The 27,508-nt window shown below is 31.2% G+C and overlaps 1 non-coding gene across 1 annotated transcript; it reads left to right on the forward strand.

Annotated features, from left to right (window-relative positions):
- Window positions 1-3,207: 3,207 nt before the first annotated feature.
- On the forward strand, window positions 3,208-3,314 carry LOC143197833 (U6 spliceosomal RNA). The gene has a single exon (XR_013006083.1). It is a non-coding gene; the product is annotated as a U6 spliceosomal RNA (small nuclear RNA).
- Window positions 3,315-27,508: the final 24,194 nt, after the last annotated feature.

The raw sequence follows: 27,508 nt of genomic DNA on the forward strand, positions 1-27,508 counted from the left end.
ATCATATTAATAAAATAGTTTATATTTCGTAATATAATTAAAATAATTTAGTATTATTTGCTTTGAAAGTTGTTTCAATCCTAGTTAATTGTATATAAATATTAAATAAAATTATCATTATTTTGTGGCATAATATAATATTTTAAAGCTGCTAAAACAATATTATATTAATGGCAGAGAAAGTTATATTTTATTATGCATTTGAATATATGCTGATAATTTTTTCACTTAAAAAATGCATTTGTTATTACTGCATGCCAGTCGAGCTACGCTGCAACGCTCTAAACAAGTGATTATCAGGAGGTGCTATGTTTGGTAAGTACGCTGGGTGGGGTTGGAGTGTATCTTTCATAAGTTTTACAACGTGTTGCTGAGCATTGCCATGGAAAGGAAGGACCTTGCGTCTGTTGCAAGAAATTTTTGCAATAATATGTTGTTCAATTTGTCCTATTGGCACCAGTAGACATCTGATGTAATAGTTCCAATCGGTTTAAGCCGTTCGGAATACATTATACATATGGTGCTTGATCCCACAGTTATGTTAGGTTGCTTACATTGATAATTAACAACAGATATAGCTAATCAGATTACAAGAAAGCACCTAATAATATAGGGCAGTATTTTCGTGATGTACATTAACCGAACAATTTTATCCAGAGTTTAAATTAATTGTTAAAACGAAGTAATCGACGAAATGAGGCAACTAGACTTCTTAAAGTTCTGCAATATATGTTGAGGTCTTACTTGGATAGTACTCTTCAGTCGCGCCAAAATATAGCATTATTGCGATCAGTAACATAGACAAGTTTTTAAAGGCAAATCATTTACTTTATACTGGAGTCGATATTTGGAGTAGCGTCGATGAGAAATGTTTAAACGATCAGATCAAGAAAAATAATTCCATTTAATGAAAAAAAGGGCAGCATTCGACTTGCTAGGGCAGTAGGAAAAGTACAAGTGGCAGTCAACAAAATCTACAAATGGACAAAAGATTGGAAAATTAAACTTAATAGCTCCAAATCTGTTCATGTTAATTTTGCATTGCGGCGAAATAATAAATCCTTAATTATATCACTCAATGGATGCCCGATTCCTCAAGTAGAATCATCTAAATTCCTCGGCATCTATCTTCAGGGTAGATTAAATTGGAAACATCATGTTAGAACATTAGAACTAAAATAATACAACTATACTGGTTTGTCGGAAGATAATCTCAACTTGATCTAAAATCAAAGGGAGTGATATATTAGACAATCATAAAGCCAGTTTGGACATATGTGGTGCAAATATTGGGTTGCACTAAAAGTTCAAATCAACTAGTCATCAAATGTTGTCAAAACAAAATTTTTCGATTAATTACCAATGCTTATCGCTACGTAACCAACGAAGAACTGCATTATGACCTGGAAATAAAATGGATTTGTGGAGTTATCCAAGATTTCGCCTTAAAACACGAAAGAGGATTACTAAATCATACTAACGTGGAAGCAATACAACTACTGGACAACGCGCAGGATATTAGAAGATTTAAGCGAACACCAAACCATACTAGTTTATATAAAGCGTATTCTTTTAGTGTATACTATAGCTTAAGTTATTATAATTTTATATTTGAGAAATAAATATTGATATATTTATCTCGCACTCGTCTGGCTTGTGAATTAATTTAAATAAACTAGAATAATTAAGATAAACTAATAAGTTTACTTATTGGCTATAATAGTGATGAAAATCAAATAAGGTTGAAGTTAGAAATATTGTTGTCACCAGATTTAGTATCCTGGAATTATTATCTATTTTTAAATTCAATTTTTTAAATATTTTTTGGTTAGATATTTTTGTTATACATTTTTGATTACTTTTAAAAACGTTAAGTCCATTTATTAATATATTTATAAAAATGAATAGTTTAAAAGTAATCTAATTCTTGAGATGTTAGCTTCAATTTAATGTTAATTATTTAGAATTGATAGAAATACAATTAATTAGTTATATCATTGCCGAAACTAAAATATTTTACTTGAATATTTGACTGCTCGTTTCTCTTTCTCTCTTTCTCCAACATCTACTATTTCAATAGTGGGATATATTCAATAGGATGAGAGGGATCAAGAAGTGCTCTCCATCCCTTGGGTCAAATAACTTTCTCAGGTCCTCTGTAAAATATACTTTAATAGTTGGAAGGTGGTAAATGGGAGGCATTTTTATTTATACAAGATAAATTCAATAGGTCGAGGGTGTGAAGTAGTTGTTCCAAATAAAGATAACATTCCTAAATTTGTTGTTATATTAAATTTTATATAATTTTTATTCGAGTTATGTTGACATCCGGATTATGTTTGTTATAATATTTTATTTTGTGTAATTAACATGTTAATTTGTTTCAATATCGGATAAAAAAATAATAAAAACTTTTAAATGAATTTGTATCTCTGTTCTGATGTATATTTGTTATAAAATACACTAGCTTTTCTAAGAAATCCATGTGATATGTGGGGACGTTATATAATGGACGCAGTGGCTAAGACGATAGAATGGTTCTACTGCTGCGAAAGGTTCGAATCTCGCAGTGTATGGATGTAGTGTATATCTGTGATTCTAAATGGAAATGTTTCTAGGTAACAGTGTAAAATCCCTCAGGAAATCGCCATTCCAGTCATACCAGTAACTGTCTGAGAAAGAGCGAAAATCTTCTAGGATGGTCTTTAAGTTGTCGAAGACCGTGGTTCGAAACTCACGTTAGATAGTAGGTCCAGTTTAGATAAACCCTGGTTGGTAAAAGGGAACCGTAATATAATTTGAAAACTCACCACTTCTTTCTATTAAAGTTATATGGTTTTTAATCAAAATAAAAATTTTTATTTTAGTTTTATTTTTTAAAGGTTTTTAAGTTTTTTCTTAAGTACTTTAATAGAGCATCAGTGCACTCGAATGCATTCGCCAAATAATTAAATGTGCGCGATGATAATGAAGTGCTAAATCGTTTACAACCATTTGACCTGACTAATGGATACATATAATACTTTTGGAATAATATCGGATAGCAATTAAGTTCTAGTTTATACATTTGTACAGAGATCACTTATTGAAGTAACCTTCTACATGTCATTTTATAATGTAAATCACATCAAATATGTATTGCCCATTGGATAGATTGTTAAATGCTAAGAGTATTAAAATAACCCTACAGATACTATAGCTTATTTAGTACTCGCTTTGGCGGTACATATACTAAAATTGGAACGTTACAGAAAAGATTAGCATGGCCCCTGCACAAGGATGACACGCAACATCGTGAAGCGTTCCACATCTTTGCTTGCAACCATATCTACCTGTACACCTGCTAGGAGTGCTTATCCGTGAATTAACTTCTAAATTAGAAAGGAGAGGCAAAACTATCACCTTCGCGTGGCTCTCTTCTCAATCTGAGATCATTGAATGTGAAGGAGAACAGAAAACGATAAGCTTTGGGAGCGACACACTGCCCCATGAGTTTCTCATCAAGGAAGGAGGTACGAAGATACAACTCGCTAAGACGATTGGTCAACCTGGGAGAGACGATGGACCAGTGCCTAAGGCTGGAGAACCTGGACAAGCTGCTTAATTTTCTAACCGTAACAGGACTATTACTAGAAATATAACAATGTGCATCTATGTAATATCCGAAATGTTCGTTTGAATTTTTTGTATCTGCTATCCATATGATTGTCATGGGTGGTGTGACCATCATACTGTAGCATTCATATATCCATGTTCTGTATGCTTTTACATGTTTTGCTTGTCATCTTTCAGCATACTTGTAATAACATTATTTACTATATTTGTTTTATATTATGTATATTGTACATTATATATCTGTAAACAGACTCTAAATAGTCCCGGAGGCTGATGGGTCTATAATATACAAATAAATAAATAAAAAATAGCTTATTTAGTTAGTATTGAACTGATTACCTAAAATAATAATTACAATTAAGTGTCAAGACAGACTTGATGTCTTGATTGAAAATGCATGAAATATTTACAAAAAAAGTGTTTTATTACACTTTGTAATTATGTAGCTAGATAATTTATTCCAATAAGAAATGGATAATAAGTTTGAAATATTAATGGTTATAAAAAAAACTCGAGAACTTTCACAATTAAAATAGGGTGGAATAAGATCTCATCTAAATTTTTTCTTACAGCGAGAGGGAAAAACTTCCAGTAGATACAAATTACGTTTTCAAATGCTTTTTAAATCTATTTCGCGCGGCACGAAACTTTGAAAGAACTTTCGTTCGAATTTTTAATAGTGCCTTAGAGATGTTAAAAAAATATACTACCACAAATATTTTAATTTTTACATAACTCAGGAAATTTATTGGTAATAATTAGAAAACAGTTAAACTAGATGAAATAATTTTGAAATTTTTGAAGAGATATAGAAGAACTAATAGTAATAGTCAGCAAGATCCACAAATGGACTAGAGACTGGAAAATACAGTTTAATAACTCGAAATCTGGCCATGTCAATTTTACTGGGTGGAGAAAAGAAGCAAACCTAATTATATCACTTGATGGATGCCTAATTCCTCATGCAGAATCAGCAAAATACCACGGCATCCATGTCCATTAGTGACTAAATTAGAAAATTTTTAGTTGGCCAAAAATATGAGCTAATCAAACACCAAATTAAAAAGATTTCGCCATAAAATACGAAAAAGTTTACTAAATCATTGCATCGTGGAAGCAATACTATTGGACAAGGTGTAGAATCTTAAAAGATCGAAGGGAATCAAATCACAAGAACTTGTATGAAGTGTATACATTATTATTAACTTTATCTTATGTTAGTCTAATTTAATAGTAATTTGGCAAATACAAACTGATGTATTTATCCTGCACAACTTTGGTTTGTGAATGCATCTAGGTACAAATAATACCTAATAATAAGTTAATTTATAATTAAGATTGTACTAAGCGTATCTAAAAAAAGATGCTATATTAAAAAATTATATTAAATTTACTATTACATATATGAGATGTGATAAAATAATAGGATAATACTTTGATGCACAGAAGAAGTGCATTTATGTCAGAACTACGTAACTATGTAGCATAAAACTTTATTTTTTGAAAGTGCCTTGAAAAATATTTGTTATTTTTAGAAAATACCTAAGTTGGTCTTTGAGAAATAGATGAATATCAAAACGTTAACTAATGGATATTTATAGGACCGACATATTATATTATAACATATAACTGCATATTTAATAATTTCCTGAAGATATTTTTATTCTAGACATATAACACTGAAATTCACTATCATTGAGAAAGTTTTAATTTCAAACTGGTAAGCCCACCAAAGAGTTAGTTTTAGTTTGTGTAAGAATCTTTGATGTCTCTTTTGCAAGTTAATTGGTGCCTAGATTCTGCAGTTGCAGTTGTTCTTTATGTAAACTTCTAAATTGAAGTAGGCTCGATTACTTAAGATTGAGTTACAAATTCACGTTGCTTAGGAAAAAAAAACAATATTAATTTTTCTTTAAACATTACAGTACTTGAATTTTATAAGTATAGAAATGTAATTTATTCGCTTCTCACTACCCCGGATTAACATTTACCACACAATTCACATTCTAAATAAGAACATTCCCAATGGACACTCTATAAGTTTAATAATTTTAACATATGGCTATTTTGGTTGCAAATTTATTTTTGTGGTACTCGTCGCTAGAACGAAAACATGTCTACTCCGCTGTGTTCTTCGAAGTTACTCAAGCTTTTGACAAAGTTTGGCATGAAAGTTTGTCTTACAAATTGAACCTGAGACTTCCCCTACACTATACCTACAGCTTTCTCAATTGTATTTGTTAGAAATATAGCTGATGGCAGAGATACCAAACCGTCAATATGAAACAATTTGTTGACGACATTGCAGTTATTGACGTAGGATAGCATCATAATAAGTCTGCTGAGAAACTGAAAACCTCCATTGATAGATCAAACCGAAGAAAATTTATTGGCGACAATAAATTACTCCTATATATCAAATCTTCAAATATGTTTGGAATAATAGCATTCACCCCGGGGTTATATCAACAAGAGCAACATCTAAGAGATTTAACATTTACAGAATAAAGCACTAAGGAACATCACTGATGCATCCTGGTACTTCTAAAACAGATACACCTATAGAAACCTTCAAATAACCAATAGCTACGATTAAAGGTTACTCAACCATATGAACATTGAGGTTATCCGGATTTTGGACAACACAAACTCATTAAGAAGAGAGTTAGTTAATTAGTGGAATAATGTATGATTTGTAAAGGCCTTAGTTTAAGTATCACATATTAATTTAAGTTGGTACAAAATTGCTCATTAATCTATAGAAAAAATCAGATTTTAGACCTGTAATGGTTTCCTTAAGTTAATAAAAACGGTTATCATTCAATGTGATATGATATTAGACCTAATGATATTTACATTATTCAAGTTTCATTGAAAACGTTTAAATAATCGCAGAACTTACGAGACATTTAATATTTAGAGAGCAGAGTATTGAGAGGTTGGAGATATGACAATATTATGTATTATTTTTACCAGTTAAAATGTTGTTTTTCTTTTAAAAGATTAAATGCGGGACGATATTCCCATTTTGCTCTGTTTTAGTTCAAGAAGTTTTAAACTTGGAAATGCCAACATCTGAAATATATCGTCTAATAAATTTATCGTCTCTAACTTTCGAAAACTTTGAACAAATCGAATTCTACCCAAATGGTGCTGAAGTATTATAATCTGTGTATTTAATTAGATTATTGTAGGTATTGTGTTATATGCAATATTTTTAATCAATTAATTCAATGAATGTTACAAGATAATTATATTTTCAGTTTATTAAAAAATATTTTCTAAAGAACATTGTTTTATTATCCTTAATAGTTCTGCTCATTGGGTATTAAGTATTTCTTATGATAATTATTATTTACGTAACATGTAGAAGATCATCTATATATTAATCGGCTTAGCGGAAATTTTGCCTCCCTTTTTGAGGAAAACGCGAGTATCGAAGCAAATTTTCTTATTGTGAAAAAAAGGATAAAAAGGAATTTCGCGTGTTGATAAAATATTAATATTGCTTTGTGAAGGGAAAAAATACTCTTGAAGCAAAAACTTGTCTTGACGTCGAGTTTTCGGACACTGCCCCAGGAAAATCAACCATCAAGGATTAATATGCTAATTTTAGACGTGGTGAAATGTGCACCGAAGACGGTGAACGCAGTGGACGCCCAAAAGAGGTTATTATCGACGAAAACATTTAAAAAATCCACAAAATGACTTTGAATTACTGTATATATGAAATTGAATGCAATAGCAGACACTCTAAAGATGTCAACTGAACTTGTACATCATATCATTCACGAATATTAGGGTATGAGACGGCTCTGTGTAAAGTGGGTGCCGCGCGAGCTCACTTTTAACAAAAAACAACGACGAGTTGATGACTTGGAGCAGTGTTTAAAGATGATCAAGCGTAATAAACCCGAGTTTTTGCATCGATTTGTGACAATGGATGAAACACGGCTCCACCATTTCACTCCGAAGTCCAATCGACAGTCATCCGAGTGGACTACACACAGTGAACCCGCTCCAAAGCGTGTGACGTAACTGTCGGCTGGCATGGTTATGGCGTCTGTATTTTGGGATGCGCATAGAATTTTCATTGACTACCTTGAAATAGGAAGGACCATCAACAGCGACTATTATATAGCGTAATTGGACGGTTTGAAGGACGAAATCGCCGAAACACGGCCGCATTTGAAGAAAAAGAAAGTGCTGTTTCACCAAGACAATGCACCGTGTCACAAGTCAGTAAAAACGATGGCAAAAATCCATGAATTGGGCTTCCAACTGCTTCCTCATCCACCGTATTCTCCAGATCTGGTCGCCAGCGACTATTTCTTGTTCGTAGATATCAAAAGAATGCTCGCTGGAAAACATGTTCATCGAATGAAGAGGTGATCGGCGAAATTGAGGTATATTTTGAAGCAAAAGTCAAATCGTAGTACAAAAATGGTAAGTTGGAGAGTCGCTATAATCAGTGTATCACCCTTGAAGGAAATTATGTTGAATAAAAGAAACTCATTTTGCCAAAAAAAGTGTTTTACTATGGTAGACCGGGACTTTTCAATTAACCTGTTAGTCGTAGTAAGAATTTCATCATTGAGGATATAGAGATATTTATTAGCAATAATAGTGCTAGTGATGTGAATGGGAGGACCAGCTGAATACTTTATGATATTGTCGCCTCAATGATAATAAAATATACCCTATTCTTGACTGTACGAAGCAGGCAGTCGGGATCGTATTCTTCTTTTGGGGTTCTCCATAAATAAACCCGTCAATTTCTAGGAAACAATATAAATAATGATTCATTGCCTCATCGTTCATTCATGTTCATCGGTCTTTGTTAGTTCTACTAGGCTTCTCCCACTCTTCATCTACGCCGTGTAATGTTTTGTCATGTTTTGTGTATACTGTCATTAACGTGGGCACTATCGCCTGTGAAACCTTAAAAAGCTGAAAAAAGTTTTCGTCAAAGACGTTCCTCCTAACCAAGCCCCAACGATTTGCCCTTCTTCGAAGTGTGAGATCACACATCTTACCAATCGCTTGTTTTAACCATCACATAACAAGGCGTATAACATACTGAAATATGACCTGGCATGTAAACTGAGCATTATATGCGTGTCGCTTTAGTTATAAGGAAACAGTATTGCCAAAATTCAACAAGATGTACTTTATTGCATGATATTTCAATTATTTTGTCTATCCCCTATATAACACAGATAACATTTTTAACAAACCTAATATATAACTGAGTTATGTCGTGATATTTCAATATAACTTTTCGTTTTATATTAAAATATTTTAATGCTTTCTTTATAGCACTCACTTTATATTACAACTGTTGAACATTGAATTTTATTCGACCAAAACAAGTTATATCTCGTATTTTATTTGTTATAAAATGACCCTTTTTAAAACTTCATTATCCCATATAATATCTGGTGGACTAACGTGGTTTAACGTAACCCTTTAACAACGCTGTAATACCTCTAATAACTTCATATCAAGCGAGATATTATTCAAAATTGATTTTATCGATCTATTGTTATTAAAGCTAAACCATTATCTTATTTGATTTAATATTTTAAAATGTTTTCATTATGAAACTTTATTTTTTTATAATTTTATTGTGTGTATCATTTTGTTATTATTATGTTTTGTATTATGCATATTACTACATGAATTCCCTTTTCTTTCGTTTATAGTATGAAAAAAAACTTTGGTCTAGTCATAATAATATTCAACAGTGATATACTTTACTGATCATATATATTACTAAAAATTATGTTATAGTACTATTTATTTAGTTCCAATCTTAATAAATGTCAATTTATTAAGCTAATTATAATGACTCTCAGTTTAAATATATGAATGCATATAAAAATCAAGATTTGATTTCAGTTGGCTACAAACTGAAATGGTGAAGGATAGTTAGCACAGTCGACCAAAAACAACAAAAATATGTTAATAATGTCAAAATACGATGTTGGACCTCATTTAAATTTTATAAACAAGAATTTAGATGTCAATTTGTGAAAATAGATTTACTGTTCAAGTGTAAGAAAGGAATACACGATATATTAAAAGAAAGTTAATTTCTGGCATATTTGTGCAAATTAATTCACAAAGAGGTATTTAATTTTTAACATTTACTTAAACAATTGAAACTCATTTGTTTTGTGAAATTTCTTACACTGATACTGAAAACAGAAATAAAATAACACGAGCTTTGACCGATATTTGAAAATTCAAGACCGTTTGGGTTCCAACTGAAATATGTTTCGAAACTAACTCTCAAACTTCATGTTAATTAAGACGAAGCGATCGATTCAAAACAGTAAACTAGGAGAACAAAACTAAACGTAGAGATAAAAATGAGGAGGAATACATTAACATATACAAATTAGCACTGTATATTCGATGGAATTTTCAAATCAGTTATGGTATTTATAGACGATTTCAGACTAATATGAAGGTCAAGCTTAAATAAATTTAAATTAATTGATGCGAAAAATAATATCCTTAGTCATCTTCTATAGTCTATAGTTTAAAAGCTTTCAGACAGCTGTCTTCTTTAAAATTCAAAATACAACTTACTATTTCTTTTTATTTGATGTCGAAAAATATTGAGAAAAAAGTCAAATCTAGTTAATAAGACCTAAGAATAGTTAATAAGAAAATAGTATGTTCCGTAATTGTGATTTTTCATTTATACACCAAGGGGTTATTGCTTCACAGCAATACATATAACATAACTTCATTCTTTTGCCACTTTATTGACTCACTGGGAAAAATCTTTTATCATATTCTATAGCAATAACTATGTTCTGTTCTGATTTAGTTGCGGGAATTAGGGGAAAAATGTATATATATATATATATATATATATATATATATATATATATATATAACTGTTAGACATTTCCAATTCCATCTGATCCATATCTTTATGTGTCTATATTCGGTTTTTTAGCGATAAAAATGCAACATAAGTTTGTTTTTAAAATTTAGTTTGTTCTTAAAATCAAAATCAAAGTTCGTAAAATTTGTGAAATTAAATTAAAGCAACTAGAAGAAGCCCAGCATCTTTACTTTGTACAAAGTAATTGTGAACTTATTTAAATTCTTTATACTGCCTATGAAGCATGGATAATTATGGTAACTATTCTCACACTTCCAGTTATGCCATTCAATCACAGTAAATAATTAAAATGGCAAACGGAAATATGATATGTCAAGACAAAATTTTTGTCCACAATTCCTTATCAGTATATTTGTTAATTAGACATTGAGTCATATACATTTAGGTGAGCAAAAATGACTAGTTTTGCGCTCTTTCTGCTTTTAATTTTTGATTTTAATTGTAAAAACTGCTACTGAATCACGTACAATGATGATAAAGGTATGTGGTGAAAGCCACAGAGCGTCCTTTAGTAGTAAATAGGTTTGAACAGACGGAACTGGAGTAGCTACTAGACAAAGATTGTTGCCAAACTCATGAAGAGTTCATTAGAGGTTACTCAGTAAGTAATTTACCATCGATTAAAAGTATATATAATGGTTCAAATATTTTAGGGAACGTCTAAAGTCTAGTCTTTTAACAACTGCTCTAATACACAAATTTCTGCATCATATAGTTACTGGAGATGATTATTAAATTCACTATGACAACCCCAAGGGGTATAAGTTGTGAGGATATCTCTGCAAGTTTTGATATCCACGAGAAACCCAGATATATATGCTGAGAAGGTCTTGTTGTGTATAAAGTGGGACCAACCTAAAAATAACAGATGGTTGAATTGTTCATGACATACTACCCACTACTATCATTTTGTGATATCATAATATATAATTTTATCTGCAAGTGATATAAATTAACGTTGTATATTTTCTTAAGGTGTATTTTGTTATTCTTGAAGTATGTCTAATGATGCATAGATAGTATATATGCCCTATATCTTCAAAATGGAAGTACTTCTCAGTTAGACTATTAATCACAGGACGTGATTATGATGGTACGACTTGTTAATATGTTATGTTTTCATGTAGATTTTTTTAAAGTTTTGAAATTTTCGCATAAACAATTCGTTTTTATCAATATATGATATGTTGTTCTCAACAGCACTTCCTTAACAGCATAGATATGTGATTTATTCAAATTATTATATATTAGTGTGTACTTCCTACAATTCTTAAAAGACTACAATAATAATTGTACAATATTATTGTGTTAGTATCTTTTAAATACATATTTGGTCAATTATTTTATCTACTGGCTTCCGGATACTTCATTTTAGATCAAGGTTTTTGTATAAAATCATACAAATTAACATTTTTTGTTTGTTTCAAGTTGCTTTGCATTTGGCAGAAACCGCTTTATATTTAGTGCGATACTGAGTTCCATTGTACAGAGTAAAAAAACAACTGCTGAACATCAAAGCGAACAGATTATTTATGAAAAATTATCTGGAATATTTTAGCAAGGCAGCTTTTTTCCAATTAGTTGTTTTAAATAAATATACAAAGCATATTTTATACGGGCATTGTTTTAATATTTAAATTAACATTATTTGTCTAACAGTTTGAGGTTTTATAATATTAAATTAAGTCTCTATATAATATAAATTGTATTATTATATTAGTTGTCAATCTTATATTTTAAGAAATTATTATAAATATCTGTATTGCTGCGTATAGTTTTGAGATTTTCTCGATATCTTGGTTCGTATATCATTATATATATCTATCTTTCCATCTAATTACACTGGTGTAGAGACTAAAATATATTGTATTGCATAATAATACGTATATTTATAATTAGTATTTGATAGTCAGTTTTGATTATTCATAGTAGGCCAGTAATTTTGGCGATGTATTATTGTTCATTGTTTCTAAATTTTGTTTATATTGACATAAATTAATTAACGCTTGATGAAATTGTTCCTCTCGTTAACAAGAGCAGCAAGTAAATACATACTGTTTAATATGTGAATATCTTTCGACAATTATAGAGGTAAAGATCATCTTCAGCATCAGTTCATGACTTTAATGCTGTAGGGCTACACGGCTCTGGGTTGGCCTACAGTCCAATGCAGATTAATATATTCGCAATATCCATATTGTCGATGAAGTATGAAATAACATTTTGAAGAGATTATAATATAATTTCTGTATGAATGTCTGAAAAAGATAAATACTTATGTTGATATAACACAACTTGTCAATATAGCTAACAAAGCTATGTACAATTTTAATGCTGAAATACCGCATTGTATACTACTGTGGTTGTATTTTTCAATCACAGTAGTACTCCTTTTCGGTACTCTAAACTCCAGTGCATTCATGTTAATGGATTTGATGGATTTATGTTAACTATCCAGTCTTCGAAATAGCTGTTTCGTTCAATTTCTGGAATAATTTTCTAGAAATATCAAAAATAGTTTGGCTGCGGAATCAATTACAATTAATTGCAATATCATTTACATTTTTGATAAAAAAGCTGAGAAGAAGAAAAACTGTGAAAACCAAGTGTTATCGGTCCATAACTCCGACACCCTGACACAAATAAATTCACATAAAGGATTTGTAAATAAAAAATTTGTTTGCTTACTTGGTAGCTGCAGTGGCCAAAGCAACAAGGAATCCTGATAGGGTACGGGTATACTTTATCTTGGTGGTTATTTGTAATTAATACTTCATAAGGAATATGAAGAATTTCGTATGGATCTATTAAGCCACTGGTTAGGCTGGTTAAAACCAGTTTAGGGTTTCGGTGAATGGAGGTAACACGAAATGAAACAGAGGTGGTTTACATTATGTGACCGTTATTTATTGAAGTAATATAAATATGTGGAAAATGCAAAATAGATAAAACGGATGGCAGCGGTGTTACCAGGTGATGAGGCTTGGGCAGTCGATGGTGGTACGTCTAAACTGAATGGTGGTTAGATACCGAATGAATGAAAATACCCTTCAATAACATCCCAGATAAACGTCTCGGGGTTGCCGCCAGCTATTCGTTATCGTGTTCTAGTTGGCGCTGCTGGCACCCTGCCTGTATTCAACATCTGGGATTATATTTCTGGGTATTTTGTAGACCGCTATTCCACTATGTAAAATTCGACATGCCTCAAAATGTAAAATGTTCTATAAGATAATCACTCGATATGCTTATTGTTGAGGACCATGGTTTGGGGCACACGTTAATCACTCTAAATAATCTTTAAACATCACGAATTTGACAAATAACTATTTTTTATTAGTAGTATCATAATATAATAATCATTAACAGAGATATATGTTAATATATACAATATTTATTAAAAAAGTGTGCATGACATTTGTCTTGCAATGTATCTGATAATTATAAACAGGTATAATCATATACACTTATATACTGTGTACACCTATAGTCTATCCAATAAAGCAGAGTCGTCTAAATCTCGTAAACCCATGTCATCAAAATGTATAACGTCAAATCGTCGCAGTATTTCGCTTTGATTGTTAGTTTATTTTGACTTTGATATGTAACAATATTCTAATGAAAATAAAATAATAAATAAAAATGTTATAAAATAAAATTTATCTAATGCATATATTATCGAAGTATATTATGGAAGGAAACTACAGTTATTTCAACAGCCATAATAGATGCAGGTTTGGGTTATTTTATTATATTTATATTGAACTCTTTTGGTATCACCTGAAGAGAAAATCCACCTAATTAACAACTGTTAATCCAAGTAATGTATTTTATACTCATTAGAGAGCATATTTACCCTTCTCAATTCTCTTAGTTTTTTAGTTCTTGTTTCGTTCTTTGCTGTTTTTCCTTGTCAGGTCTGTTACTACCTATGTACATTTTTATTGATAAAATTTCTCTATAAAATTTAATTACTCCATTCTCCTTAATACAACTGTCATATCTGCAAAAAAGTTGGTATTATTTCTCTCCTCGTACCTTTTAACCAAATGCTCATGTATACTTATGCACAAAAATTTTCACACTCTACAATACAATTTTCTACAGTTATCCTATTATAATTATATGCTCACATTTACTTGTTTCCACTCTCATCATCCTGTCTTGGTATTGTCAGCATTGAATCATAATCCCATAACCAGAAATATTCATTCAGTCACTATCACTTTCTGAGCCACTATTCAAGTCTATTACTATGCTGTTAATTTTCAATCTAACACTAGTTTAAAATTCCATCATTTGTCAATTTCTTCTTGTGTCTAATGAAGTTCATCCAAGGTTGTTAGTGTAGATAATCCTTTCCACATGTCCAAAGAGTTGTTTCTTGTATACATTTTTCGACCTGCATGTGTATTGCAGTCATTATTTGTCACACTCCATAACAGTTTGATTTAATTAAATATGCAATGATAGGGACGAAGACGTAACTCTGTGGCCATATTGTTCAGCCATATGATCTCAGTCATATAATCTCTTCTCAGGCCTTTTTCTAATAAAGTAAATTACATAAGACTCAATTAAACGTTTTATTTATATTTGCCAAGTAACTATTTGAAATACCTTACTCTTTAATATGATATCTTCAAAACTTAACTTAATTTTTTGCAAGCCATTCCTTAATTACAGCCTTTTGGTATTCCTGTTTCTGCAATGAATTATTAAAATATTATTGTGTTTAACAAAACAGAATCAAACGTTATTCTAAGCTTTACATTTCTCTATCTAATTTTGTTGTCTCTTTTACACTCTTTTTAGTACTCTGTCTTTGTAACAGCCTTTACACATTATCAATACCTACCTCTCCAAACTCGTTTCTGTTCGAAGTTATTGGTTACAGACATAATCTGTTTCTGACTGACTATTTATTGGTCTCAGCACTTTCAATCAGAATAATCATAAATATTAAGTAGTGATTTTAACTTTATTAAAACAAGCAAAAGACCAAAACTACCCTTGTAAAACAATGTTCTTTTGAAGAATATTGCAGACATTTGACAAGTAGACGAATTTTGAAACGAATTTACAAATTGCTATAGGCAATACATTACTCATCGTGACTACATGGTTCACTATTATTTTGTATCGACTAGAGTGTATAAAATATTATTATTTACCATATTATACAAAATATTTATACCTTATAAATTTTTTACACTTAATTTAAATGAATTACAATTAAATAAAACAGAGATATTAATAGCAGACATAATCCTATTAATATTGAAATGATGAAAACCATGATTGATGAATTAATTATTAGGAGCGAAAACAGATCATATAAGGACGCCACAGTTAACAGCTTGATATTCCAGTGGGAGGTCTGACGTTAACGGCACAGGAAATGATGGAAAAGTGGAAACAGGAGTACAGTTCTACAATATTTTTCAGTTTTAGGACAACTCACTAGAGGATTTGTGTCTGTAATGACATATGTAACATACAGTAAAGATTTCTGACTTTTTTCTGAATTTTATTTTGTTTTATTTTTAAATAGGGAAAATTGTGTTTATTTTGCTTAACCAGTAACCAGATACTTTAAACTAAAAAAATTACAGTTATAGTGAACAAAATCTTATACATAAGTTTCAAAAAATTCTTTTACCGCCGCTGCAACTAAAGTTTGGATCGATGAAGCAATTTTTACAACTACTCCCCAAAAATGGAGATTGCTTCAAATACGTGGTTTCAGAGATGACAGATATCATCAGATGCAATGGTGAAAGAAGGTGTTTGTCGGACCAGATATTAGACAACTGATTACAGTTGATCCACTAATCATCACGATCATGTAGAATTCTCAAAAACAAGGGCGGATTGTTTTTGAGAAATAAGAAATAGGAAATTAGGCAATCAAAAAGATCCAAACTATAAATAAATTATCCAAAGAATTAGAGCAAAAAGCACTTCAAGCTTTAGGTTGCCTAATGAGTATAAAAGTACATTTTCTTCATTCCCATCTCTTTTCGGAAAATTCGGGAGATAGAGGATACCAATAAAAATGCAGCCTCTCAATGATATGAGATAACTATTGTGCGCTTCAGAGAGACCTTCTATATTCTTCCTAAAAAAAATTCTATTCTATAAATTTTATTGGAAAACCTATCCTCTTTAATTTATTAGATACGTTTAGTACAATCTTAATTATACATTCATTTGTACTTGGACTAATTCACAAGCAAGACGAATGCGAGATAAATACATCAATATGTATTCTTCAATAATAAAATTATAATAACTTATAGCTATAGTTTACATTAAAAGTATGTACTTTATATAAGTTCGTATGGTTTGGTTCGCTTCAATCTCCTGACATCCTGCGCGCTCTCCAACAGTTGTATTGCTTCCACGTTAGTTTGATTTAGTAATATTCTTTCATGTTTCAAGGCGAAATCTTGGAAAACTTCGGAAATCCATTTGATTTCCAGGTCATCGTGCAGTTCTTCATTGGTTACGTAGCGATAGGCAGAACCTTGTTTTGACAGCGTTGTATGGCTAGTTGATTTGAATTTTTAGTGCAACCCCATAATTGCACCCCATATGTCCAAATCAGCTTTATAATTGTCTTATAGATCAACCTCTTTGATTTTAGATCAAGTTGAGAGTATTTTCCGACTAACGAGTATAGTTGTTTTATTTTCGTTCTAATGTGCTTTGCTTTTTGTCTAACGTGATGTTTCCAATTTAATCTATCGTCAAGATAGATTCCAAGGTATTTACCTAATTCTGCTTGAGCATCCATTGAGTGATATAATTAAGTTTTCATTAGTTCGCTGCAATGCAAAATTAACGTGGACAGATTTGGAGCTATTAAGTTGAATTTTCCAATCTGTCGTCCATTTGTAGATTTTGTTGACTGCCAGTTGTACTTTTTCTATTGCCCTAGGCAGAGATATGTCGTTTGCCATAATAATTGTGTCCTCACCAAAGGTTCCAAGTAGCGTTTCTTTGGTAGTTGGAATGTCAGCAGGGTAGAGCAGATATAGGAGAGGTCCTAAGACGCTACCTTGTGGAACTCCAGCCGAAATAGTTTTAAATGTAGAGAACGCCATTTCGTAGGATACTCTAAGTTTTCTTCCGAAAAGATATGACTCCAGCAATTGACAAAATAGTTACGAGGTAACAATTTTCTCATCTTACAGATTAATCCCAAATGCCAAACCCGATCAAAAGCTTGTGAGACATCCAGGCATATTGCAGGGCAGTATTTCCTTTTCCTCAAACGCTTTTTCAATAGCCACAGTTACTTTGTTCACTTGGTGGATTGTTGAATGGTGGTTTCGAAAACCAAACTGGAAATCTGGTATTATTACAAAATTTTTAACACGTTTAAATATTAGTTTCTTTGATATTGCAGGTAGTAGCGAAATAGGCCTGTAAGATTCGACTTGTTCTGCAGGTTTGTCAATTTTTTTGTGTATAATTATTTTTGTCACCTTAAAGCATTCCGGCACATGCTTCAGTCTTAAACATGCATTAAATATATATGTCAATATGATGATTGCTTTTCAGGGCAGTTCTTTCAATAATCCAGGTGAAATGTCATCTATACCAGGTGCCTTCTTAGGATTGAGGTTATCAATTTCAGTGGCAACTTCCAATGGAGAAATTAGACTTAGATCTACATCCGGTTGATAAACAGGAGATATATCCATGGTAGATACTATATCATTAGGTTGAAATATGTTAGCTAAATATTGTGCGAACAATTTAGCTTTTTCATAGTTGTGTCGAACCCATTCATTTCGATCATTTTTAATTAACGGTATCAAATAAAATGATAAATTGATATTGAAATTCGACTTTTTTATTTCGCGTATTTATTGAAAACTCTAGTAAAAATCAATATAATGCTTCTTGATATTAATATAATTAGGCCCTGTGATTTAGTATTTTTACGGTACACGTATCACGCATTTAATACACCCTATTTGTTCTCGACCATCATGGACTTACCTATATCAATCCCTATAAATGGCAATAAAATGACGTGAAGTTTAGAATAGAGTGAAATATAGGAGAGTTTCGAGACCCAATTGAAATATAAACCTAAACTAACTATATATCTCAAACTTGCTAGTAAAATAAACGAACCAGTCAAGTAAACGCATTCAAGTAAGAAAACGAAACTGAATGGCGAAACGGGCAAAAGCAGGATTTTGATAAAACAGTTTATTATTTCATTTTCCAGCAATGAAATGAAAATAATTGCTAATATTTATTGTAAACAATAAACTGGCAATTAAATGAATTACATTCTGAAGTTTATGTAACCAACTGAAATTATAGCCAACCAGTGAAACTATAGTTATTTTTATAATTAGGTGGTTGTATGTATTCTAATTCTAAAAATTACTACAACATATATTTTTTTATATCATCTTTATTAGATACGCTTAGTATAATCTTAATCATAAATTAATTTATTACTACATTTAAGATGTACTTGGATTAATTCACAAGCGAGACAAGTGCCAGAAATTTTTTTTTATTACTCTTCGTGAGTCCACAATCTGCCCTATTGGCAATAAGTATTTATTATGTCTATATTATATATACATGGCATGTAGAAAATCACTTCATTAAGCAATCTTCTGTATAAAATATTATCTTAATTAATTAGTCTTATTCTAAAGCTTATTCTAAAGTCTACATATGTCCAGTAATCAGATCAGGAGCTGTTAAACGTTTTAGTTTACGCACTTCACTATCACGTCGAGATACATCAATATGTATTCCTCAATTATAAAATTATACCAGCACTACAATATATATTAATCAAAATATTTTCCATTATTTTCTACAACTTTTTCCCATCACTGTGGACATGGATGCTAGGTGACTGTAATAAACAATACATATTATTAAAACTACATTTATTTTTAAATTAAAAGGGGTATTATTAAGATTTAATAAGAAATAAATACAAAGCATTTCAAAGTTCGCTATTTTAGGTCAAACTTACCAGAAGCGCTTCGAAATATTGATGTCACTTACCCGTTTCCCGACCATCATTTCCGCAATTCCATATTTGAACTTTTCAGCGCACTTAGATTTTATTTACACTAGTTATCTTATATTTTACAGTTAAAAAGGTGTTCTGGAAACATAAGGAAAGGAAAGATAAATGAAAATATTGAACTGGGATTTTTCGAGGCAAATAACCTAAATTTGTCCACTATCGATTGGTCGATAATGACTGTACTTTGTGCTATTCTCTGTAAAATAATACTAGAACTTTTATTGAATTGACTTGAGTGAGGAAATTGACATAACTTCAGTGATAACATTTGGTTCATATATTCTCTGTATGTAAGTATTATTCCAAATGTTTGAAATTTCTGTTTGCAATAACACACGTACCAGGCTGTAAAAACTTGATAAAATCATACTTTTCAATCAAATAGGAGGGTCACTATTTATATTTCGAGAATAGGAAAAAAACAAATAGTCAAACTGCGAATATATTTTTATTGCTTTTCAAAATACTCGCCACGATGATCGATACACTTTTGCATACGCTTAAAGCAATTCTCAAAGCATTGATTCTATTCCGAATGAAGTATATTCAAAACATGATTTTTGAACGCTTCAAGAGCTTCTTCGAACGATGAAAATCCTTGACCACGCAGTTTATTCTTCACGGATGGGAACAAAAGGAAGTCAATGGGCACCGAATCAGGGCTGTATGACGGATGACACTCAAATACTCTCGGTTTGAGCCGATGTGTATGAGCATTGTCATGATGACGAACAATCCGGCGTCTCTTGTTTGTTTTCCTTGTTTCACCGAAGACTTCTGGCAAACAAATGGTTGCGTACCAATCAGAATTTACTGTTCTACGATCTTCTGGAGGCACTGTTGCCATATGACCAGTTTTCCCGAAGAAACAAGACACCATTTTCTTTGAAGTGCTCCGTGCTCGAACAACTTTTATTGGATTTGGTTCATATTGAAACACCCATACAGTCGACTACTGCTTACTTTTGGGCTCATACGAATATATCCATGATTCGTCCCATGTCACGATTTCATAAACGTCTTTCGAAGTACCGCGATTGAATTTCTTAAGCATTTCTTTGCACTAATCGACACGAGCCTTTTTTGAGCGACTGTCAAATTGTGTGGAATCCAACGCGAACATAACCTTCGCACAGCTAAGTATTATTGTAAAATCGCGTATAGGCCGGTGGAACTAATTCTTAGGGATGTCTCAATCTCACAATAGGTGACATGACGATCTTGCTTTATCATTTCTCACATATCATCGATGTTTTCTGGCACAAGAGCCGATTTTGGACGGCCTTCACGAAACTCGTCGAACAGCGAACTACGACCACAATTGAATTTACTAAACCAACTATACACGGTGGTTTTTAATGGAACTTCATGGCCAAAAGTCAAATTAAGTTGATTGATGCACTATTATTGTAATAATCTACGTCGAAAATCGTAAAAAATGATAGCACGAAAATGTTCACGATTCAGTTCCATTTATTTCCGAAATGAAACTTTCAACTAAATATAATATAAACAAATAGCGTCCGTGCGACAAAATGTTCTGAGTACGTATATCGTCAAAAATGTTAAACTTTACGATTGAAATATCAGATGGACTCACATGACAACAGTGTTTTCAATTCCCGATATATAAATAATGACCCTCGTACATGTCACTAGCATTTAACCTGGTGAAGCATAGCCCGTCAAACTATTGGATATAAAAGAAACCAGATATTTGATATTGACCATTCGTAATCTAACCATGATGGGATATAATTGGCACTTGTTGAAGGCTTGAATTTAATTAATATTTTGAGAATATAAGGCCTGTAGTGAACAACAGTGAATGTTTAGTGAATTCAGTTAAAAGCCCATTTTCTTCGAATCTTGTTGAAACATATATTGACTTCATGCACATTTACATGATTAAATCTGTCATATTTTATTGAATATAATTTTGAACTGAGGAAACGACACAATTATTAGGGACTCATATACACAATAAACAAACCAACTGAGGCCTAACCTCAAATGTTATCAACAGTGTTATTTACCTCGATATTACGTTAATTATACTTTAAACATAGTTAACGGTACTTAGAGTAGAAAATACTTATATTAGAGTGATATGTGAATAAATTACCGATATTCTAACTATACTGTATGGTTCTCGCCTTTTCGTTTTTTCTGCCTTGAAACAAATTGTTTGGGGGTTTTCGAGATATATTACATTAGAGGTTCTGACACCATCGATACGTGGTAGAATATCTAGATATCACACAAAATTATTATAATAATATATAAATGAGACCTCTACAAAAATCCAGTGTGGCCAAAACAACTACGTCATGCTCAGATTTGGAGCGTATTACCGTCCATTTAAAATTTAATTATTTCAAACGTCAATTTGTTTTTCAAATTTTGTTTTGTATAAATAACATTTATTCCGCGTAAAGTAAATATATAGAATTTTTATAAAGTATTTTTTTGGAATTAGTCAGCTAGCCTATTGAACATGGAAAGTTCTTCTTCAGAATTAGAATCAGAATTTCTAAACCGTGTGCCAACCAAGTCAAACTACGTTAATCTTGTTGAAGTTGCTTCACTCAAAATGCTATAATTCACAAACTAATTATCCAACAGCTGTCAAATTTATATACGCAACTTCTGAGGGTTAGGGCTAACTAACTAACATATGGATTTAATTTTAGTAGCGTCATCTATGTGTCAGGCTGGGGACTTGTTCAGTTCAGGCTTCAATTGTCCTATTAGCTCTGAACTAATGAACTCTCCCTCCCTCTCTCTCTCTCTCTCTCTCTCTCTCTCTCTCTCTCTCTATATATATATATATATATATATATATATATATATATATATATATATATACATAGAGAGAGAGAGAGAGATATATATATATATAATTACATTGGTGTTGTTGAATCGAAAAAGTCTCTTGATAAGTGTTAGAAAGACAGAGGCATCCTTTATGTGCACACCGATGATACCCATCACTTTGGTTGCCTAAATTCAGCAGTCGATTTGGAAAAATACAAAGAAATTCTGAATTGGTGAATAAGGTCGAATGGTAAAAAACATGTTTTTCTTAATTGAACTAGAGACTTAATGAGTGGTGTGTTATATATAATATTCTAATCTAGAAAGGAATTATTTATTGATGCAAATATACAAGTAAATATAGTAGATCTACTAAAAATTAGAGTAGAAAATAAATATAAAAAAAGTAAACAATTTTTATTAGGTTGTTATGTAATATTTCTTAAATATAATTTAGTTGAAATTATATATAATATATTAATATCACAACAGTAACTAAAGAATTAATATAATATTGAACTATGAATTATATATATTAAATGCGCCAATTATATATTAACAATAAGAATAATAATGGCAGTAATTTTTATATATTATTTGCAAATATCTTTCCAAAAAACTCACCGACAGTTTAAGGCTTTACCTGTATTAACTAAGTAGATTACGTTAGTTCCTGATATCTATTGGACCAGTTTATCCACAGATACCCCTCTTGAATAAGACGAGAATTAGTTCAGTAGATAGGCGTTGACATGTGACATTTTGTTGCGAAATTTATAGGTAATTTACTAAAATTGGTTGTGTGGGTGGCGTATAGGCAACGTTCGATCGGCAGCAGGAATGTTTCAAATTATTAATGAAACAATATAATTATAAAAATCGTTAATGCGTAGGGATTGAAAAATGAGGGCATCTGGACGCGTGATATTTGTCACCGTTTAAGCTTATACGGAGGAAATCTTTTAGGCCTAAATTTTATATAATTTGCTCTACAAATAAATAAATTCCTATAAAACGAAATACGCTCAAACCAAGCAACTAGGATTAGCCGTCAGGTCAGTGACACAAAATAGCAGGTCAATTGAAAAGTCCCTGTTCTACCATAGTAAAATCAATTTTTTGCCAAAATTAGTTTCTTCTATTCAACATAATTCCCATCAAGAGTGATATGCTGATTATAGCGACCCTCCAACTTTTCGATACCATTTTTGTAGTACGATTTGTCATTTGTTTCAAAATAGGCCTCAGTTTCGGCGATCACCTCTTCATTCGATGAAAATTTCTACCCAGCGAGCATTCTTTTGAGATCTGAGAATTGTCCTTCAAACGGTCCAATAACGCTATGTAATAGTCGCTGTGACTGTTCCTTCCTTTTTCAAAGTAGTTAATGAAAATTATTTCACGCGCATCCCAAAATACAGACGCCATAACCTTGCCAGCCGACTGTTGCATTTTTCTACGCTTTGGAGCGGGTTCATCGTGTGCAGTCCACTCGGATGACTGTCGATTGGACTTCGGAGTGAAACGATGGAGCCATGTTTCATCCATTGTCGCATATCGAGCAAAAACTCGGGTTTGTTACTCTTGATTATCTTCAAACACTCATCCGAATCATCAACTCGTCGTTTTGGTCAAAAGTGGGCTTGTGCGGCACCCTCTTTGCACAGAACTTTCTCATACCCAAATATTCGTGAATGATATGATGTACACGTTCAGTTGATATCTTTAGAGTGTGTGCTATTTGATTCAATTTCAATTTACGGCCATTCAAAATCATTTTCTGTATTTTTTTAATGTTGCCGTCGGTAACAATCTTTTTTGGGCGTCAACTGCGTTCATCGTCTTTGGTGCTCATTTCACAATGTCTAAACTTAGATACCAGACCCTCATGGTTAATTTTTCTGGGGCAGTGTCCGGAAACTCGACATCAAGCCAAGTTTTTGCTTCAACTGTATTTTTTCACTTTAAAAGGCAATCTTTCAAAAGGCATCTTTTGAGGGTTAGGGCTAACTAAAAATGGATGTACCGTATGGATTTAATTCTAGTAGCACCATCTTTGTATCAGGCCGTTGACTTTTCAATTGACCTGTAATATAAATATATATTTTAGGTTTTGGCCGATGCGCTACCAGCTCCATCTCTTGTATGGTAGATTATAATTTGAAAATCAAAATCTGGTAACGTTGTGCATTAAAATGCCGGCACGAAATTTTGAATCGGAAGATAAATCAGAATGTGTAAAAGAAAGTGTGGTAAAACATTATTAAAATGAAGTTACTTAAAATTTTGTGTTACTTTCGGTTATTCCGTTATTGTTGAAACTATTAAACAGTTAAGATTAAATTACATTTTTAATTTTTTTGTAGAGAAAATTAGTGTGTCGGCTTTATCGGAAGATATCTACAGCTGTGAAGGAAAAACACGACATATGTGAAAATTTCATCCCAATATATTTCAGGTTTTATTAGTAAATGCATTTCGTAATATAACAGTAACTGAATTTTGCAGGTAATAGAGTCAAAAGTTAAACTAAATGTATCAATTATTTTGGTTAACTACTTTATACACCTAAGCTCTGGAGGATCAGTAGTTCATTAAATTTATGGATTGTAAATATATTCCTTTAATATAAATTTCTAAATTGTAGAAAATAAATTACCTAATTTTGTTCGTTATCATTTTAATATACACCTTAAAGTCAAATGCCAACTTCGAAATAGTTTTATTCATATATTATCTCTTTTAATATACAAATATGTATTAGGTCATTTATTATTCTATGTTTATGTTTATAACATAAACGTAAAGAAATGTCATGTATATTCAAAATAGTTATATTAGATGGTCTGCAGTTGTTATAGTGTTGAAAATAATCTTACTGATGATATTTTTTTAATAATATTCAGTAGTGTATTAATTTAAACTTATCAATACTTTATTGATTATTGAAAGATAGTGAGAAATAAGTTTAATTAAATGCCATTTAAAAAAGGGTAGTGAGTGTTGGTTCTTGCGATAGTTTGCATATTCTTTAATATGTTTTAATATACAGGCATTTATTAATTTAATTAAGGTTATATATCAAATATATTTCTGATTTTATAATGAATATATTGTGAAAACAAATTTTAGTAACATATTATTTTAAAACTATTCCCTTTATTCGTATTTTGAGAGAAATATAATCGAATCTTCCAGGGGTCAAAGGGCGAGCTCTAGTTTGTTATAAATGGCAACTACTGCATAAATAAATGTCCTTTATTATGTTGTAAAATGTAAACAGTAAAATACCGCATTGTGATCTATTGAAATATCATTTATAATTTTTACTTTTTCTATTTTTACGAGAAAACTGTGCTGTCACATCATCAAGTGTCATTGGAGATTCTTGCAGAATGTTGATAAAAATTTTAATGAATGAGTTTCCATCATTTATAAGAATTTACAAAATATAAAGAGTGAACGACCCTCGTATTAATGAATGGTTTAGGAGTGTGTTTCATACCTGTCAATTACATAATTGAATGTAAAATTGAACACTTACAAGAGACATTCTACTGAATTTTGATTTAGACAAATCTTTGTCGTTAAAATTCATGTTATTATTAAAAAATATGCTCAACAGCATTGAAATAATGATGTCTTCAACCCTGGAATTCTAACATTTGCATAATGATATTTTAACTCTGCATATTAAGTTGATCTAACCTATGACATTGTCGTCATCACCGTATATTAAAGCAAAAAGTAATAATCCACACTTCCATATATCGAGATGCTTTCTGATTTGCATAGCAGTACGTTAAAGTATATTTTCACGATGCATTTTTAATACAGTTGCGGAAATTCAAATTTTATCGCAGTTGAAAACGTCGATATCAATATGCCGTCGATCTAAATATGTCTGATATATTGTTATTTATTCTTGTTGTTGTATCAAGATGATTTTTATCGAAGGTAGAGTAAAGCAGATGTGATATTTTATGAATGTAGACATTGTAGGTAATGTAAACTACGAACGTTTAATGATTATAGTAAGTATATAAGTTTATAAAAATGTTATATTGACATTACTTGATTTTTTTTGCTTTATTTTATTTTTATATGTAAATGATTTTTATGTTAATTACGGATTAATTCAATTTATTCCTAACATCTGAAACGTTTGTAAGTGTAAACAAAAAGCATATTTTAATAAAGCACCTATTAATAATAATTAATTATATATATATATATATATATATATATATATATATATATATATATATATATATATATATATACATATATATAGTAATGGACAGGGAAATCTATGAAGAGAAAATAGAACCATTTCTTGATCTATCAGCATATCAGATGACCTCAACAGATCCAACCACCTTGGTTCGGTAAGAATTGCGAATGCCAAAATCGAAGTAAATTCAATCAATAAAGAACAACAAAATCAACTTATCCCTAGAGAAAAATCGTCCAAGTTCGCAATGCTCGAAGATCTCCTAACGATGCACACGAAAGGCACCCCAATGAACCCAATTGTAAGTTCTACTGGAACGCTATGCAATATATAGCTAAATTTCTAGCAAAAGAGCTACAACCTTATGCCGAAGAAGTGGAATATTTTGGTAAGAATTGAAGTCACTTTTGCGAGGATGTCCGTGAAATCGGGACATCTGTTAGTTAGCTTTGACGTGTTATCACTCTTCACCGACGTACAGAAGAGGCCTTAAACAACATACAAAATAAATACAATATATTGCAGCGAACAATTGAATTTTCTGAAAACTTAACTTAACAAAACATTGTTTGAATAATAACTACTTCATGCTAGAAGATAAATGATACAAACAAATGAAAGGAGCACAGATGGGTTCACCGCTACGATAAAAAACCTGCTTATGGAGGCTTTAAAAGTGATCTCAATAAATAGAGCAAACTACAACATTTTCCTATGGCTTAAATATACAGACAAATATCATTCAAAGATCAAATTTACTATGCTTACTAGTACTATTTGTGCATTAAAGAAGAACACGGAATACTTGGATACAAAGTGTACCGAGAATAACCCATGCGAA

This window comes from Rhynchophorus ferrugineus, unplaced genomic scaffold (genome assembly GCF_030347505.1).
Source record: "Rhynchophorus ferrugineus isolate W39M unplaced genomic scaffold, kcgeb_rfMv2 rfM5, whole genome shotgun sequence".
Taxonomy (NCBI): domain Eukaryota; kingdom Metazoa; phylum Arthropoda; class Insecta; order Coleoptera; family Curculionidae; genus Rhynchophorus; species Rhynchophorus ferrugineus.